Here is a 13,409-nt window from a genome sequence, read left to right on the forward strand (position 1 = left end):
TCAAATATCAGAGAAAAATGTTTGATGAGATTCAAATAAGTAATCCTATGAATGCTAATGGCACTAGAACAATATAGTAGGATCAAAGATAGAATGTAAAGTGGATATTTCCACATATGGAATGGATTAAAGGTAATTTTGATGGTTCAACTAAAGGGAATATGGGAAAGCTATATCTGGAGGTGTTTCAAGAGTCCACTATAGTAGAGTTTTGGATGTTATTACAATACCTATTGAAAAGTGTACTATTCATAAAGAAAAGGTGATTATTGCTTTGTTAACTATGAGGATGGCAATGGAATCTGGTTTTCATAATCTGTTGTTACAAGGATGCTCTCTTAGTAGTATTGACATTATGATTAAAAAAAGTGCAATAACATGGAATATTAAGGGAAATATAATGGAAATAAAAGACCTTATGAATAAATTTGATAATGTTTGTATTTCTCATTTTTTTCAGAGAGCAAAAAAGATATGAATTGTTCTATAAATCAAGCAACCTATAGGGAAACAAAGTTTAGTTGGCAAGATGACCTAATCAAGGAAGTGGAGTTGATGGTAATTGTTAATTATGATATGTCACATGCTAATGATGGAAATATATGCAAGATCAAGGAATTTATTTAGGGAAGTGATGGGTTTATGGTAGATTTTTTTAGTATCTCTATTTGGTACATTTGTATAATGATGGATGTACTTGGTATGCATGGAAGGTTAAAGGTTTCTTGGAGATCAATAACACTTTACTTTTCCTTTTGGTTACCATTTATTAGACTAATTATAGGTCCATAGCTAAATATGAGATGGGAGGGGAACCGAGAATGCAAGAGTCAAATAATTGCAAAGAGTGGTTAAAGGTGAATTTGAATGTATGGGATATATTGAGAAATCTCAAGGGTATAACCCCTAGATTACAGAGTCCTTCAAAAATTGGATTGAAGATAGGGTTATGTTGCATGGGGTCATTGCGAAGTTTTTGGATGAATTCATTACTAAGATTATGGATTTTCCAATGGAGGATCTCAAATTCAACAAGGAAGCCAGTATTTTGAATGCAACCTTCAAAAAATTCCCTAAAATTGACAAGGATTACAAAAAGTTTGAAAAGAATGTTGATTTCTATGATTTGTGCTAGATTAAGGTAATCTAGAGAGATATTAAGTCATTCATTCATGATTATTTTATCCTTGATGGTAGAGCCAAGAGAGCCCACAAATTTCATTTTATGTTTCTAAATCATTTTAGGTATAAAGATAGAATATCTTTCCCATTTTACTTGAAGTACTCTTTGATTCAAAGTCTCCAAGCCCATAGGAAGAAGTAGTTAATTCCTATGCTCCATGAGGGCTTAATTTTAGTTATTGATAAGTATTACAAAAGAAAGGTTGCTAAACTCTCTCTAATCATGGAGAAGAAGTAGAAAGTGTCTAGTAATGAAGGTCACCCAAAGAAAAAGGCTAAAACTAAGGAAGACACCAGTGATAGTAAGAGTACCAAAATGGGTAGCAAATGAGATACTAAAAAGAAAAATATAGATGAAGTGATGGATTCTCAAAATTCTATCGAGGATGATAATAAAATGAAAATGAGGGACCTTAACTTGAACTTGGAAGGTTACTCTTGGAGCAAGGGCATGTCAATTAGTAAGGATCATGTGGAGGATAGTAAAGATAGGAAAACTAAAATTAATGCAGGGTGTCTCAAGCTTTAAGAGATGATCAAGGCAAACAAAGTGATCACCTTTCCCTCCCAAAAGGAATTCTAGTGAGGAGAAAATGGACATGGAAAATAAAAATAATAACGATGGTAAAGTCCTTGTCATGATAGAGTACAACCCAAGTAAGGAGAAGAAAGAGGAGATTAATGAGAAGCAAGACACAAATGCTGATATCTACATCAATAACAATACCATTGACACTGAGATTAGCATATATGAAGGGTTTAGGGATGATTCTCACCATGTGAAGCTATCTTTCTTTCATAATTCTAAGCTAAAAGTTGAGGAATCCTTACAAGCATACTCGTGGCTCTACAATGAAATCGTTGTGCTTAAGAAAAAAGCTGGGGTTATTCAGAAATAGTTGGACCATGACTATGCTATGAGAGCTCACCTAGAAAAATAAGATGGAAACATCCCTAAAAAATTGAAGGATTATGATTTGGAACTCGTTCAACTAATTAATGATAATAGGCATAGAATGGAGTAGGTTACTTTTAGTTTGTGTACAATAGTGGCGAGTTTGGGCAAGAAAAGCAATGAATAGATCATGTGTCTACATACTATAGGGGTGAGGAGCTGAGGAGGGCCTAGCAAGAGAACTAGGTAACACATGAGGAAAAAGATTACTGAAGCTCCTAAGGTTCAAGATTCTACCGTAGTTGATATTATCCTGAGTATTGTAGAAGCAGGTAAGGAGGTGCAGAAGATCATTAAAGATTTGTTTTAGTTGTTGGTCATGGTTTCTCATATGCCATTTGTTGATCCATGTGGAATTTATAGTTCTATTTTTATTTTCCAACTTTTATTTAAAGTGTAAGTTCTAGGGCCTTATAAAACCTATGTGTGTTTGGTTTAAACTTTCAATTTTACATCCTTGTAAAAAATGGTTTTTTTTCCTTAGCTCTAGGTTTCAAGTCCTTGTAAAACTTGGTAGTACTTAATGCTAATCTTTTGTTTTTTTTAAAAGGGTTTTTGGTCCCTTCAAATGCTCCTTTTACCTTAATCTAAAACTTAGTCGCAAAAAGATAAAGCATGAAGAAAATAACATAAACACATGAGACACCAAGATTTAATATGTTCAAACCCAATTTCGGCAAAACACCAATGCAGCTAGTTATGACTTTTCACTCTTCTGAAGTGAGCCTTGTTAGGAGCCAAAATTGTTAAAGGTTACAAGAAATACTATTAGGTGACCTTATTACATTATTCAAATCATCTTATTATGCATGACCTTGTTAGATGTCTTAAGAAGCCTTAATCTAGGAATTTCACCTAGTTAGAAGATTTACATTATGACTATTAAGTTAGATCTATTAAGAGATTAATTCATTGATACAATTGTGAGAGAGTCAAAATGATTGGCTTGATTAATGAAGCAACTAAATTTTAGATTTAGATTGGAATAATCTTTGCAGCTCCTCCAATACTCTTCTGTTAATGAGATATCCTTCTGTATTCATGTCTTATCTTCTTCTCCAGTTTCTCATTTCTCAAACCAAATCTGGACCTTCAATATATGTGAAACCCAATGTCAAGTTAGCTTGAATACCCTTTCAAATAATTAAATAAAATCCATTGATTCAGCTTTCATAAACCAAGTAATAGATTAAAATAATATACAGTAGGTCAACTAAAATAGGGTAAATCAGTTACCACTAAGTTCCTTGGTAACTAACTTGACTCAATTTGCACTAAACTCCCAGAACTTCACTTCTGCTAAACTTATTCTTAACTAATCATGGAATCTTCTAAACTTGGTTCAAACTAGTAGTACTCAGTTAGAGTATAACACTTTTTTAACATCAACAACAATATACAATTGAATAATTGTTATAAATAATCTTCCTCTTTAAGATTGATGGAAACACAACATGTCATTAAGAAAAGAAAACTTAGAGAAATCAAAATGATTTGTAAAATTTTATAATATCTTAGTTTTATTCTAATTCTCCATCCATCCATGAGAACTCCCTCTAAGATTATCCCTATGCCATCTTATCATCAGACTCCATCAGATCATCTTCTCCCTCTTGCGAATTGCTACCTCTAATTCTTCTTTGATTACATCAATCTCTTCCTTAATGAATATATTATCGGATTCTCTCCCTCTTTGACATCAAATGCCAAAGACTTGACATAGTGATTGCATATTTTACCTGATGTTCTAATTCATATGCAATGAGCTCTATCTTATTTGCATCAATTTGTTATGTCTTTAAAGTAGTTTGGTTGATGCAGCAATAATCTATACTCTAGTTAGTATAGTTACAATATATAGTCCACTGATATAACTAAGAGGGAGGGGGTGAATCAGTTATCTAACTCATATCATAACTATCAACCTTAAACAAACCTAACCATATAAATAATATAAACTAAAACCATAATAAGATACACATACACAATAACACAAGATATGTTAACTAGGGAAACCCTTTATTAGAGGGAGAACCCTTGTCAGGATGGTACCCACAAGATGATGTACTAATATCAATATTCCTTGTTAAAGGATGAACCCTATTAGGAGTTTATGAATACAATCAATACATATAAGTACTTTTTATGAGACTTTGAATCCCTATTACAAGAATTCAACCTTGTTAGGAGTTGTAGAAGATAGCTTGACCCACTACCCAAATAGATTTAAGGGAAATCCCAATGAACCCATTGTTTAAATAATCACTATGTTATTCCTTGTAAAATAATAGACATGTACTATACTATTTCTTCCTCTTTCTCTATCCTTAAAACCAAACCTCTATTCCTTTAAATCTTATAACTAGATCTCAAATCTCACATCCAATAATCCATTGGATCACTTACATGCATTTAGTAAGAATTCTTCTCCTTCTCATACTTTTCACTTCAAAATGATCACAATACATGAACACACACTTTATAATCAAGGAAAACATCTTTCATTTATATTGTATCTTCATAATAATTCCTTGAGTTGGCCTTGAGGATTTCCCAATTAATTATAATAAGATAATTAAATAGTTACAATTACAATAGCACTATCTACTCATAGTCTACACAAAACATTACACATCTGATACTAGGTCTTGTGTGCTCATCGATGTCATCAAGTAACTATTCTCTATAACTACTTGACTACACATCTGTTCATTACATTTGAGATTTAAGATAGCCAACAACCATCAAGAATTGCTTTCACAATACTATATCTCTTCATTACAACTTTCATACATCTTCTACTTAGAATATGTGCACTTGATTGCATCATTAGAACACTATGTTGAACATGTCCATAACTTTGCATCACGCAAGAATCAAACCATTGTTCTCACTATCAAGATCTATGTCTTCGGCTCAACTAGTCTTTACAAAAACTATGCTATGTTGACTTCAATGAGAAACACATTCATGAATGCAACATGTCAATGCTCTCCAATGCTCGAGATACTCCCAAAAGTAGTATCATTAGAATTCATGCAAAAAATCTTGCCCTTTTGCATTAATGGGAACATATATGAAAACAAATCTAAGTTCCAAGAATACCAAATAGTGTACCACAAATGCTATTGTCTAGCATCAATTATCCACATGCTAAAAATAATCTCAAATACAATATATACATATAGGTGCATACTCCTTTTTTTTATAGATATCATTTGTTTACTTTGCACAAAATAATTCACAATATATCATGTGTACATTCCTTCTTCCTTCCATTAATCTTTTTAAATCTCTCTTACTAGATATCTCTCCCTCATACATAGGAAATTTTTTATTCGTGCATATTCTCATTGATTGACATCAATATAAAGGACCTCAATTTCAATGTTACAATATACCAATTGTTAAATACCAATTTCCAATAGGCTTCACCTAGTCATCAACCAGCTTGAGTGTCCAAATAAACTATTCAATACCAAATACAAAGAATCCTTAGTGACTTAGATCATCATAGATACTCCCCCATCTGAGAAGCATCAACATTCACTCTAGGCTAACAATAGTACTCTATACCAATGGGTTGATGAAATCTCTACATCATCTACTCATAAGTAGGCATAGTCATAATCCTAAGATCACTTCTCAAGTACTCAAAAGTATCTTTAGGCAAAAGCTTTATAGAGATATCTAGAATCTCATCTTCAATAGTTACATACTCCAATTTGGTTTCCTTTTCAAAAAATTTCTCTCTGAACACATGATACTTAATAGATATAAGCTTAGTATTAGAATGCAATGCATGATGCTTAGACATACTCACTATACTTCTATTATCAAAGTAAATTATAATAGATTCTTCAAACTCAGTTCTAACATCCTTCAGCATTTGCTTCATCCACATAACTTGATTACAATTATTTGTTGCTGCAACATACTTTGCCTCAAAATTACTCTACAAAATACAATCTTACAATTTTCTTAACCAATAAACCTGTCTTCCTCCATGAAAGAATGCCTAACCACCAGTGCTCTTTCCATTATCCATACTTCCTAATCTGCATTAGCATATGCACATGGTGTGAAATCAATCGATCTATCAAACCAAATTCCATAGTTAGATGTCCCTTTCAAATATTTGAATATTTTCTTCACTACTACAAACTGATATTCCTTAAGATTAGCTTGAGATCTAACTACAATCCCAACTATATTTGCTATATCTGGTTTTTTGTGAGTCAAATATTACAAACCTCTAACATGAATATGTACTTCTTGTTCTCTATTACAGGTGTTTTGAATCTTTTTTGGATAACTTGTGACTACTTATCATAGTTGTACCAACTAGTTTACAACTTTCTAAAGCAATTTTTTTTAATAGCTATTTCAAGTAATCTTATGAAATAAAAATATCATCACCATTCTAGATAAACTACAATCCTAGGAAAAAAATCATTTATCCTATCATGCTCATTTCAAAATCATTCTTCATTTCTTAAGAAAACTTATTACTCGCTTCATCATTATCTCCAAAAATGATATCATCAACAAATAATACAATAATCAACAAACTATTTTCAACTTCTCTCAAATGCAAGTTATTGTCTATCAAACCTTTAGAAAATCCAAGGTTTGCCAAATAATTGTCTAACCTTGTATACCAGGTTCTAGGTTCTAGGTTCTTTAATCTTCATAAAATATCTTTATCTTCTAATAAGGGAAAAATTTTAGGCTTCTCAATATATACCTCTTCTTCAAGTTCTCCATTTAGAAAGATAGATTTAACATCCATCTGATAGACCTTTAACTTCTTATTTGCTGCATAAGGTAGGAACATCCTTATTGCTTCCATTATAGCTATAGGTACATTTTTTTCTTCATATTATATGCCTTATTATTGTGAATATCCCTTGCATACAAGTCTAGCCTTGTTGCTTACAAGTTTTCCTAGCACATTAATCTTATTTCTAAATACCCATTTGGTTCCTATCACATTCTTTTCCTTAGGTCTAGGAACTAACTCCCATGTATTATTCTTCACTATCTAATTAATTTATTCCTTTATTTCTTGAATTTGATGATAATATTTAACTACTTCATCTACACCCTTAGCTTCAACTTGAGATATCAGACATATCTCATTATTTCCTTTGTTCCTTATCATTACACCTTTGTCTTTGCTTCCAATTATTTGTTGAGGAGGGTGATTCCTTGTAAAATTCCTATTGGGGGTAGGATTTGATATCTCAACTATTATCTATTCTCTTGATTTAGATTTTTATTCTCTTCTATGGTTCAATATTAGCACATCATTTTGTAAATCATTGTTAGTCTAAAAGAAAACTTGAGCATTCTCTCTAACAATTCTAGAATTATCTTCTTCTTCACCTAAATTATAATCTACCATATTTTATTTAGTTCAATACATTCCATCATTCCTTAAATTTTTGGACTCAACTATTGTGTTATTTCTATAGTTGAAACATCTATAAGATTTTCTTTTCAATGAACAACCAAGAAACACACCTTCATAACTTCTTGGATCAAACTTATCAATGTCATCATCTTCCTCAATCTAATATTTTCTCCCAAATATTCTAAAATACTTAGCTAATGGTGAATGACCAAACCATAGTTCATAAACTATCTTTCTCATACATCTTCTGATCTATATTGTATTTAGAGTATATACTCCTATATTAACTACTTCTCTCCAAAATGTATTAGAAACATCATACTTAAACAACATCACACTTGTTGCTTCTACTACATATTTATTCCTTCTTTCATCAATCCAATTTTTCTTAGGTATTCTAGGTGCATATAGCTAGCTTTTGATTGCACTCTCTTCACAAAGTATGTTAATCTCTTTAGAGTTCAATTCTCCTCCTCTATCAAATCTCAAACACTTTATCTTAATAGTAGATTTATTCTCAACTCTATTCTTAAAAATATTAAAATTCTCAAAATCTTCATATTATCTTTAAGAAATGCTACTTATATCCTTCTAGTGAAATCATCAACAAAAATCATGAAATATCGTTCAACATAGAATCCTCTTGTTCTAGAAGGACCACTCAAAAATGTGTGTACGAACTCTAGTTTCTCTTTAGTATTGAACTTCTTTTTAGTAAATGATAATTCTTTTGTTTACCATAAATACATTCCTTACACACAACATTAGTAGGCTTTGTAATCTAGGGAAGTCTTTGACTACAAAAGCACTACTAATTAACCTTCAAAATATTATCAAGCTTTATGTGCAGAATCTTCTATACCAGAACCACCTATTATCCACTTTAGCTACTAAATATATCATTTAAGTATGATTCAACTATAATACATTACATCTTTGGAGATCTAGTGCCATTTCAAATCATCTTACCATCTCTATATTTGATAATGCATGTCTTCTCAGTGAACTACAGTAGATAACTCTTGTATACCAACTATCCAACACTCAACAAGTTATACTTCAATCCATAAAAAAAAGCATCATCTGTATTAGTTTTACCATCAAGATTAATGGATCCAATCCCTATTATATGATAGGCTCCATTGTTACCAACTCTAACAATACCTCCATCATGATTCTTGAACCGAACAAACATAGTCATATCACTAGTCATGTGATGTAAACAACCATTGTCAATTATCCAATTAGATTTATTTTCCACTGGGAAAACTATAGCTCTTTCTTCTCTAATTTATCTCCAAAGATCATCTTCTTTGATACTGGAAAATCCTAATTCACCATCACTTTGACTTTGACCTTTTTCATCAGATTCTTCATCTTCATTTGCATACAAATAGTTAATATCTATATCTCTTCTAGATTTAAACTTTCCCTTGTACTTCTTTTTTCTTTTAGCACATTTAGACACATAATGACCAAATTCATTAAAATTCCAACATTTAAGGATTTTCTTACCATATTTTTCTCTTCTCACAAGAACATCTATTCCTTGTCATTCTTCTTGTCTTCATCAAATCTGTTGGTACCAACAAAATAACTTGGAGTTTTTTTACTCCTTGTCAAATTAGGTCAAATTTTTAGGGAACTACAAACTATTTTGACTCTTTCTAGTTCTTTACAATACATCAGATCTACTTTTGTTGATTCTAATATTCTGAAAAATGTTTCCTTTGTGTAATCCTTATTGTAGGGAATTAATAGTTGAATCATATAAGCTACTAGCTCAAATGGTGGTGTCAAAATTTTAATATCATCCATATAACCTCATCATCTTATTAGTTCCATTGTGAGATGAAATTATTGCAATAATTTTTGAGACTCTTCCAACATAACTTCTTACATATTCATCTGCCATCACTTTAGCATCTTGAAATGCACATATCTAGTTCTTTAATCTCATTCTCTTTGCATGATCATCAACTTCAAAAGTAAATTCTAGCACTTTTTGAATTTCATATGATATTACAACTGACTTTACCTAAGTTTATTCATTCTCTAGAAGAGCTATTATTAAAGGGTGTCTTTCTCTGATGTTACACATGAATATATCTCTCTCTTCTTTACTATATCCTTCAAGATTTTCTTCTTCAATGGTTATCTTCATCTTCTCCTTCCAACTATCATGGTTGGACCCATCAAATCTAGGAATATCCTTTCTAAAAGGATTTTCCATTGATCTCCCAAAGTTTTTAAGGTCATCCTTCAAGGACCTAAGGCTCTGATACCAATTTTTAGAATATATTGTCCACTAATATAACTATGGGGTGAATCAATTATCTAACTAATATCATAATTATCAATATTAAACAATCTTAACCATATGAGTAGTATAAACTCAAACCAAAACAAGATGCTTATACATAATAACACTAGATATGTTAACCAAGGAAACCCTTGATCAGAGTGGAAATCCTAGTGGGGATGGTACCCACATGATGATGTACTAATATAAATATTCCTTGTTATATTATGGAACATTTTATGAGACTATGAATACATTTAGTACATATGAGTCCCTATTAGGAGACTTTAAATCCTTCTTATTAGATTCCAACCCTATTATTAGTTGTCCTAACTCTGTTAGGAGTTATGGAAGACAACTAGACCTACTATCAAAACAACTTCAAGGGAAAGATCAATGAACCAATTGTCCAAATTATCTATATATATTATTCCTTGTAGAATAATAGAATTGAATTCTACTATTTTTCCTCTTTCTTTGTCCTATCAACCACACATCTTCTCCTTCTGATGTTATAACAAGATCATAGATCTCACATCTAATAATCCCTTGGTTTTCTTACACACATTCAATAAGCACTCTTCTGCTTCTCACAATTTGCACTTCACGATCATAATACTTAAAGACACATTTCACAATCAAGGAAAACATCTTTCCTTTATACCGTATCTTCATAATAATTCCTTGAGTCATCCTTGAGGCTTTCATAATTAACTACAATAAGATAATTAATTAATTTTAATTACAATAGCACTATCAACTCATATTTTATACAAAAATTTACATGTGTGACACTAGGGATTGCACACTCACTTGGATCATCATCTGACTATCCTCTATCACTAATTGAATTTTTATCTCTTCATTACATTTTAGATGTAAGATATCCAAAAACTATTAGGAGCTACTTTCCCCATAATCTATCTTTGAACTAGTCTTTATAAATTAGGTACAACTTCCATATATCTTCTACTTAGACTCTACACACTTGATTACATCATTAGGACACTATGCCAAACATGTCCATAATTGCACATCACCATACAATCAATCCATTGTCTATACCATCCAGATCTATGTCTTTGACCGAACCAGTCTTTATAAAAAATGTGCCTTGTTGACATCAATGAAAAACATAGTCAATAATGCAAGATTTCAATATTGTCCAATGCTAAGGATACTCCCTAAAGTAGTATCATCAATGTTCATGCTAACATGCATTAGATAGGGGACAGACCCCTAGATTTTCTATTAGATATACAATAATGCATCCTTAGGTAAAAATTTAATAAATATGTTAGTAACCTTCTCCTTTTTGTCAACATATTCTAATTTGACATTTTTATCTTGAACTAATTCTCTCAAAAAATGATACTTGATTGTACTATATTTTGTCTTGTTGTACATCACTATATTTTTAGATATATTGATTGCACTTGTGTTATCACAATAGATAACCACTAGTTCCTTGATTTCTTGCTCCATTCCTAATAATAGTTTCTTTATCTACATTATGTTGGAGCAATTAACTATTGTAGTTTGAGAGATGAAATTATTTTTCTTACTTATCCAAGATACTAATTGTTGAAATAAAGGTCAATTTGTCTATAGTGATTCCACACTTAGTCAATTAGTTACATTGCTAGCAAGCTCTATAGTTTCTACTGATATAATCATTCATTTTGTAATGTTAATTGAGTTATTCAATTGTTCCGAAGATAAGTAGTTAGAATACAATGTTTACCAAGCACCTAAGCTAGTTTGCAATATTTTTTGAGATACACAGTGTTTACTAAACATCATAAAAAAAGATCAGTTCAAATTTAGCATAACAGAGGCTACCAAGCCAGTTAATAAAAGTAAATAAGATCATAGTGTTAACTAAGCTCTAGATTGTTAGCCAAGTAAAATTGTTTCTACCAAGCTCATAAGGTTAACAAATTGGATCTAGTGTTGAACAAGTCATGTACTATCAAATGAGTGATCCAAATGCTACCAGGTTTCTTATAGTTGACCAAGTCACACAATACTAATCGAGTTCAAACTACTTGGAACTGATCAGTATGGACCTGTTAGAATATATATAGCCCATTGATATAATTAGGGTAGGGGGAGTGAATCAATTATCAAACTATCATTATAAAAATTAACATTAAACAAACCTAACCATGTAAGTAATATAAACTAAAACCACAACAAGATACTCATACACAATTAACACCAGATATGTTAACTAGGGAAAACCCCAGTGGGGATGGTACCCATAAGATAATGCACTAATATAAATATTCCTTATAGAGGATATACCCTATTAGGAGTTTGTTACAACATTTAATACATAGGAGACCCTTTTAGGAGATTCAAACCTTGTTACAAGTTGTCCCAACCCTATTAGGAGTTGTGGAAGATAGTTGGACCCTTTGCCCAAATAGCTTCTTGCACTGTGCAATAATACTTCACATTCTACTTGATCCTCTACATCAATAATTATTACAAATAAGGAAAAAAACTTTCCTTTATACTATATCTTCATAACAATTTATTGAGTTGGCCTTAAGGCTTTCTAAATTAATTAAAATAAGATAATTAATTAATTCACAACTATAACAACACTATCAACTGGCAGTCTATACAAAACTTAACACATGTGAAACCATGTCTTGTGCACATAGTGGAATCACCATATGATTTTATTCTATTACTATGTCACTATGCAACTCTTCATTACATCTTAGATGAAAGATAGAGATAGATTTATTAGGACTCTATTTTTTGATTCATTGTTTTTGCAGTGCTTCAAGTAAAACAAGTGTAACTTTCATACAACATTGAATCAAATTTATTCCTTGAAACCACATCATGAAGAAAACCTTAGGAACAACTTGTCCATTGTACATCATTTGTAACTTCTTTAGCTTCTATGCATCTTAATATTACTGACTACTATTCTTCTAGTCTTAACATAATTATTACTATGTTGACATCAATGACAAATACAACATTGAATGCAATATATAAATACTTTGCAATGCTCATGATACTCCACCAATTTAGTGTCATCATTATTCATGCTAACAATATCCCCCTTTCACATTGATGGAAACATAGATGAAAAGCATCTAAGTTTAGAATACTAAACTACACTTTTCTATTGCCATCTTCTCAAATTTTCTTCATTAATCATATCTTCTAGAACACCATACTATTCTTCTTCTTCTTTAAGGATCAACAATAGTTGTTCATAATAAACAACTTCCAATTTTTATTGGTTGCATCTACACACTTATACATCCTTTTTCCCACTTACATATTCTTCTTTGCACTCAAGTGAAACTTTCAAAATCTCCCTAAACAAATAAGTCTCCTCATTGCCATCTTGATAGGTGCTTGTCTTCCCATTTCATATGAACATTCTCTCAATATATTTTTCATGTACATTCTCTCCCCCATTGACATTAATGTCAAAGGTGTTAATTATAATACCAATTGTTAGATACCAATTGCTAATCAACTACCCAATTCATTAACAAGGTTTATTGTCCAAAGACATTTTT

The sequence above is a fragment of the Cupressus sempervirens genome, chromosome 7 (assembly GCF_028749045.1).
Source record: "Cupressus sempervirens isolate cs-2001-9-10 chromosome 7, ASM2874904v1, whole genome shotgun sequence".
Lineage (NCBI taxonomy): Eukaryota > Viridiplantae > Streptophyta > Pinopsida > Cupressales > Cupressaceae > Cupressus > Cupressus sempervirens.